Source organism: Sciurus carolinensis, chromosome 16 (genome assembly GCF_902686445.1).
Source record: "Sciurus carolinensis chromosome 16, mSciCar1.2, whole genome shotgun sequence".
NCBI lineage: Eukaryota > Metazoa > Chordata > Mammalia > Rodentia > Sciuridae > Sciurus > Sciurus carolinensis.
Window position 1 is genome coordinate 61,667,880 of NC_062228.1, and position 7,676 is coordinate 61,675,555.

General features: G+C 40.2%; 1 long non-coding RNA gene across 1 annotated transcript; it reads right to left on the reverse strand.

Annotated features, from left to right (window-relative positions):
- Positions 1 to 966: 966 nt before the first annotated feature.
- On the reverse strand, positions 967 to 7,676 carry LOC124966824 (uncharacterized). The gene is made up of 3 exons (XR_007105417.1): positions 6,825 to 7,676; positions 5,443 to 5,569; positions 967 to 1,206 (listed from the first exon to the last, which is right to left on the reverse strand). It is a non-coding gene; the product is annotated as an uncharacterized LOC124966824 (long non-coding RNA).

Genomic DNA, 7,676 nt, shown 5'->3' on the forward strand with positions numbered 1-7,676 from the left:
ATGGCAATAAATATTATAAGCTTCCTTATTTTTAGTGATATTGAAATTATTTATGGTAGACATAAGAATAGCATGAGGAGCATTTATACAAGCACGTACTGCAAAGTCATTAGGTTTTCTTAACTTAGGTCTTTGTAATAATACTATATTAGTAGCTGCTAATAGTTTATACAAGTCAGGAAAGTAAGAGAATTTACCATTTATAAGGTCACTCCGATAGATGGGTGTTACCCATCCAGGAGTAAACCATCTATGAATAGGCTCATTGGTAAGAAAAGGGTTAAAATTAAAATGTACCATTTTATTCCATCTTATCTTTAACCAAAGTTTATAATCAAAATCAGGAGAAGACACAGAATAATCTGTAATAGTAGTAGCACAGCCTTGTGGCTTAAACTGTAGTGCAGTATGATGAAAACCACATTCAAACCATTTTGGGAAATCTGTTTCTAAATTGAGTAGATTCCAAGATCTGTCTTTACGACTGTTAAAGTCGTCACACAGTTTAAAAGGAGGTGGTAGATCCACTGAAATATTTGTATCATTATAATTAGCATATCTAAGTGAGGTTATCTCTATGGACCATATATCTCTTTTGTTGTCTTCTTCTCCTGGAGAATCAGTAATGTAAGTCCTATAACTTAAAGGGAGACATCCCAATGGCACATGTAGATTATCTTTACTAAAGCACATTGGTGTCTCTTCAGTAATTCCATGAAATGTAATTGTAAATGCTATTTTATGTGGTATTAAAGAATCTGAAATCCCTCCAAGTAATTGAGGCTCATTAGTAAATACTTTAATATTAGATCTGCTCTAAGTAGTTGGATGCAGTAAGGGAGGATTTGGAAAATAGGTCCAGTAACTTTCCCTTTATTATCATAAGCATGAATAGGCAGTACCTGATTCGAAATGAGAGCAATCAATGCAAAAAACAAAGCCTCTGGGGTTTTAGGTTTTCTGGAGCTGTTCACCATGTGTTCAGCTGCCACAGTCAGGTGTTTCACTTGTCCCCAAGTCAGCAGGTCTGAGTTGTGAGTTGCAAGTGATTGTGCAAGGTGCAACTTTTTCATCTTAAATACTAGCCCATCTTCATCCATCTGATTGGGTTGGTAAGGGATTCAATACATTTCGTTCTTCCTCCTTCGAATAGGGCTCATTGTAGTGACATATCAATCTGTCTGGAATCCACAATGTTTCAGCATCCTGTGGAAATACACAAGCATAGTCTCGACCGGATGTTAGCAAGACGTCAGGTCCTCTCCATTTACCAGATAATAAATCTTTCCATTTTACTAAACTTTGTTTTGACCTTTTACTTTCCCAATGTCTCATCATTGTAGTATTCCCCTCCTTGTCAGTATTTAGATGATTTAAAACAAATAAAGCATGTTGTAAAATATGATGTGGGGAAGAGTATTTAAGCTCTCCCTCTTTTAGCTTATTTATTTTTATTTTTAATCTTTGATGGCTCCTTTCTACTATTGCTTGTCCTTGTGGGTTATAAGGAATTCCTGTAGAATGAGAAATATTAAACCTGGAAAAAAAATCTTTAAATGGGTTTGATGTATAAGCAGGAGCATTATCAGTTTTTAATTTTTTAGGCATTCCTAAAACAGAAAAACAAAGGAATAAATGTTGAATCACATCCTTGTAGGCTTTCCCAGTTATGGCTGAGGTCACAATAACATGAGAAAAGGTATTCACTGTAACATGAACATAAGACAATTTTCCAAATTCTGATATATGAGTTACATCCATTTGCCATAAGACATTAGGTAAAAGTCCTCGAGGATTAACTCCCATCTGTGGAGAAGGAATAAATTTAGGACAAACATGACAATTTTTAACAATAGTTCTAGCTTCTTCTCTAGAAATATGAAATTGTTTTTGTAAGGCAGATGAATTTTGATGATGATTTTTGTGTGATATAATAGCTTCTTCTATAGCTGTTAAAATAAAATTTTTAGTTAAGTGATCAGCATGGGTATTCCCCTGAACAAGGGGACCAGGTAATCCAGAATGTCCCCAAATATGACCTATAAAGAAATGTGAAGTTCTGTTATGAATTAGATATTGAAGTTCTTGTAGCCTATGTGTAATTTTAGATGAAAAGGAGAGTGTTGCTGTTTCTATGGTTGGTAACAGTTTAACAATGTATAGTGAGTCTGTGTACAAGTTAAAGGGTTAAGCAACAATCTTGAAAGCATAGATGACTGCTTCTAATTCAGCTCTTTGTGCAGAAGTTTCTTGTGTCCATTGAACTGTGGGTTGAGAATTAATTATTGTAACTGCTTTTCCATTTGATGACCCATCTGTAAATGTTAACATAGCATTGTTAATTGGAGTTGAGGAGCACCATTTAGGAAATATTATTTCTGTTTGAAGTAAAAAATGTAGTAAAGGATTATTGGGCAAGTGGAAAGAAATTTTTCCTGTAAAATTTAGAAATGAAATAGCCCATTGATCATCAATTTGTAATAATTGGTCAAATTGTTCTCTTGTTTAAGGAATAATTATTTCATTCATTTCACAAGCAAACAATTCTTTACTTCTAAATCTGGCCTTTAATACCAAAGAAGCTACCATAGTAGGATAAGACATTAGTATTTTCTTTCCTGATACTGGTAAGTGTATCCATTCAAGTGGATCATTTTGCCATAAACAACCTGTTGGAGTATGTTTCATTTTTAGCACAATAAAAACCCAAGACAAGTTATAATTAACTTGTTGCAAGTAATGTTTTTGAATTGCAGTTTCAACAACTTGCAAGGCTTGTTCTCCTTCTTTAGTTAATACTCTACTTGAGTTAGGATCTGAATCACCCTTTAGTATTTCAAACAAAGGTTTTAAATCATTAGTTGAGAGATTTAAATAAGGTCTAATCCAATTTATATCTCCCAATAATTTTTGAAAATCATTTAACGTTAATAGTTTGTCTTTTTGAATTTGTAACTTTTGAGAGCTGACACAGTCTGTTTTTATAGTTCTTCCTAGATAATTATAAGGAGGCTCCTGTTGAATTTTTTCAGGAGCCACTATCAGACCCCACCTCTGTAAATCTTTAATTAAATCCTGTAATTTTATTTGTAACAAATGGCTTTGAGAATGTGCAATCAATATATCATCCATATAATGAATCACATAGCAGTCTCGATACTTTTGTTTATAATTAATTAAGGCTTGATTTACAAACTTTTGACATAATGTAGGGCTATTTTTCATTCCTTGAGGTAATACTTTCCATTGAAATCTTTGATAAGGCCTTTGTAAGTTAGGCGATGGTAAGCTAAAAGTAAAACGCCATCTATCTAGTTTAGCTAAAGGAATAGTAAAGAAGCAATCTTGTAAATCAATGACTATAATATGATAGTCTTTAGGGACAGCCACAGGAGAAGGACATTCTCCACTAGCTGCAGAGTATAAGGGGAAGTAGGTCCTAAATCTTTTACAGCTGCTTTTGGTTCTTCTAACATTTTAAAAGAGAGGCTCCCAATGAGGCTCTCCTCCCTCATCTATAGCCCATACTATAGGGCAACAAATACTAACATCTCCCTGTTTTTGTGCCTCACTAACAGCACCTAGAAATCCTACCTTTTGGACTTTCCTTTTTATTTTATCTGGGGGTTTAGGAAGGGCCGGCACAACAGGAGCCACCAAAGGTGGATCCTCATTATGATATCTGAAAGCCACTTCTTCCAAGTCCTCCTCATCAGACGGGGAGAGCTGATCAGGTAGACCTTTCTCCTTTTTCCCGTCTTTATCATCGTCTGATTCACTTTCACTTTCACTCTGAGTTTCCTCTGTATATTCTTTAACCGAGGCTGTCAGCAAAGGCTCCTTTTCTGACGTTCCGTCCGGAGATCTTACCCTTTTACTTAGCTGCTCACTTTCATGTCTAGGGTCTAAACAGTTCCTAAAAAGATTCCACAATGCAAAAGCATCAGCGGGGACTCTTTCATTGCCATATAATCTATGATGCGCATGCATAGCATTGCCTACCTTTTTCCAGGTTTTAACATCTAAAGTACCCTGTTCAGGAAACCAAGGGGCACATTCTTGCACAAAATGAAAAAATCTTTTTAATTGAGCTGTTTCTACATGCGTTCCTCTTTTAGTTAAAAAGTTCTTAGCAGTATCAATAAATAATGCTCTCTCTTTGCTTTCACTACCTCCCATGGTAGCTGTTCTGTCTATCCCTGCCTCTCCTTTCTTGGCCTACTCTACCGAGGGGTCCGAGGCACCCCAGGCAGAATCCTAGCTGTCTCGAAAAAGAAAGAAATTAATATTAATAAAGGTGGGTTTACCAGAGAGCCCCACGTTGGGCGCCACTTGCTGGGGTCCAGCCCTAGCAGGAGTCCATGGGTTCCACACCGGTAAACCGGGCGCGGGGAGACAGCATCGGCGATGGATGGAGAATGAAAGACACAGACTCTAGTTCTGGTGCAATCAATCCCACTTTATTCTGGGGAAGGCTGGGTTTATATACATTTTTCTTCAGGCTATACTGGCAGTCTTGTGGTTAATATTAAAGAAGTTTCCAAAGCATAGGCAGAAAACAACAACCTTACACATCATCCTTACCTAATCACAATTGTTTTAAGAATATCTGACTACATCGATGAGCTAATACAATGTTTATTTCCTTAAATATCTAAACTCTATGTGACCTAAGACTATTCTTATTATTCTCATGGTTAAAGCGATAGACAAGTAATCTCATGTGACTATCTCTACTAGGTCCATCTGGTTAATATCTGAATTGCTGAGTTAAGGGTTACAGTAGGGCAGCGGTCCCAATGGTTATTGTGTACCAACGTTTATTATAGGGATGACATATTCTTTGTAGGAAGGAAGGAATGTTGTGAAACCTTATTCTCTTACCTCAACACCACACATAAACAAAATTATCGTTAAAATTTAACCAGCCTGTTGGAGACAATGGCAGATCTATAACTACTTTCTCCAGAGGCTTTCAGGGACTCATTGCATGGTTGCAAAATTATTTTTAATTTTGTTAGTGGTAAAGACCCATTGTTTTTCAGATTGTAGGTAATATTTTCTGGAATTTTTGTTGTATTCCCCTCATCCCCTTAAGCAATCCGTTCAGACTGAAATGAGTAATATATTATCAGAAAAACACAGCAGAAAAAACATCATGCTCCGGAGCAAAATATCCGGCAATTCCTTTTAGGATGAGCCTTTGCAATCACCCACCAGAGGATTTTTGTCAAGCACTGGATGGAATTCCGGACACCCCTGCAGGTGACCAGTATCAATGAAGGGGGCAGCACCTCTGGAGAAAGGGGACAGACCAGGTACAGAGGCCACACTGTGGAGCTTTCATTTCACAGGCAGCAGGGCTTCAGTCACCAATGCAGAGCATCCCAAAGACAAAGGGACAACAGGGCAGACCCGGCCTCAGGAGGAAGTACAGCTCACCTAGGGAGACCAGGTTCCTGTGGGTCTCCAGCATTACCTCCCTGTACAGCACCCTCTGGGCAGGAACCAGGCACTTCCACTCCTCCTGGGAGAATTCAATGGCCACATCCCTGAATGTCAGCAGACCCTGAAATGAAAACAGGCTTCACAATGGGGCAGTGGGGACAGATATAGTCTTCATGTGAAATGTGAACCAGAACAGCCAGGCATGGTGGCACATGCTTGTAACCCAGCTGGAACCCAGGCTGAGGTGGGAACATTGTAAGTTGCACGCCAGACTGGGACACACAGCAAGATCCTGAGAATGAAGAGCTTAAGGAGAAGGGATGTAATGGTGGAGGGGTCCTAGGTTCAATCCCATTACTGTGAATAAGTAAATTAAGAATAAATGAGAAATATGGTGATTCCTAAGCATCCAACTGATTGAAGTGAGCGAGATCTGCCCTGTGAGGTTACAGAACACACATTTGGTATTTGCTTGCTGATATGTAGCTCACCTGGAATCCCTGGAGTGCTAAGAAAGATTTCTATGCCAGTGGGAAGACTGGGGGCTAGAGGACCCTAGAGAGCTTCAAGAGGGGGCTGCTCCCCAGAAAGCCTCAGGCAGGAGAGGCAGTTGTAACACTCAGTCCTGCCACCTAACCTCCAGGGAAGGGAGAGGGACTCAAGTCCCACCTGATCACCCACACCCTTGATGTAATCAATCCTGCCTACGTAATGAGGCCTCCCTAGAAACTCGAGAGGAGTGAGTTGAAGGGATGTTCAGAAAAACACAGGGGTCAAGGTTCGTGGAAGGAGACCCACCCAGAAAAGTCATGTGAGCTCCACTTCCGCTGCCCCACACCGCAGCCTACACATCTCTTCCACATGCAGGCTTTTGAATGTACAAGACAACAAAAGTGAATGTAGTAAGTGCTTCACAATCTTATAAACCTCTCTACCCACTTTTTGAATGTGAGGATGGGATGAAGGACCTCCCTATTTACAGCAGGTCATTCAGAATCACAGGTCATATTTTTGCTCAAGACAGGCATCTCACTGTTGTGAGACAAAGACCTCAGCTCAAGGAATCCACATTTCTCCAGGGTCAGCGTCAGGATGAGGTGAAATGACAAGGTACCCTCTGAAGAAGTGCTTGCTTCTGTGTGGGGAATACCACTCACAACCCTGGGATCAAAGGGTTCTGTGTGCAGTGTAAACAAGAAGAGACTGAGCTCACTTTTCCTATGGTCTCACATGTTCTGGTATTTTTGCGCATGTTACACCTCCTGAGTTGTGTTTTCTTACACTTTTCCTTTACACATGGTTCTCCATAAATCTGTACAGATTTCTCCCTTGTGGACAACACAAGAAACATAGTCGCTTGGCACAGTGGTACACACCTGTTATCCCAGACCCGGGAGGCTGAGGGAGGAGGGTCACAAGTTCAATGCCAGGCTCAGCAGCTTAGTAAAACCCTGTCTATTTAAAAACAAAAACAAAAACAACAACAAAAAACAAACAAAACAGGACTGGGTATGAAACTCAACTTAGAGGGGCCTCCATTCAATTCCCATTTTTAAAAAATCAGAGGAAAGAAACACGCAAATGAAAGACCAACACAGGCTGTGTCTATAAAAAGAAAGCTGTGTCCACACAGTAGGTGATACTCTGGGTCTAGGTGAGCCAGAGTATGACCTGTGTCCTGAGAAGACAAGTCCACCCTGATTGACAACAGCAGAATCTCAACAGCATGGTAAGGAAGCAAGGACAGAGACTCGGGGGTGACACTCCCATGTGCCCATGTTTCTCTAAATGCTTTACACACACTAACTTAGAAAAACAACAGCCCAGGAGAGGAAGAAAGGTCCAGCATCCTGATCACACAACCAAGTCAAAGATATACTTCAAAACTCACCTCGGGTCAGAAAGTGCAAAGCGGCAGAGCAAAGCCCAACCCACGTGTTCTGGAATCAGAGCTGAACCTGAGCAATCAGAGACTTAGGGACAGGGACTGTGCAGTGGAAACTGACAGCAGGTTTCCTAAGTGAGAGAAGTGGAACAAGTCCAGGGCTCCATCATGGGTCTGCAGGTGCACAGGCAGGGGCAGGTGCAGGAAGGTGCCCCCATTACTGCCAGCACATTCCCAGCCCAGCACAGAACCAACCAGAGGCCTGGGGCAAGGCTGAAGGTACACACCTAACCTTAAAAAAGCAGAAAATGGATTTCCAGTAATGGGAGCTGAACTCAGGTGC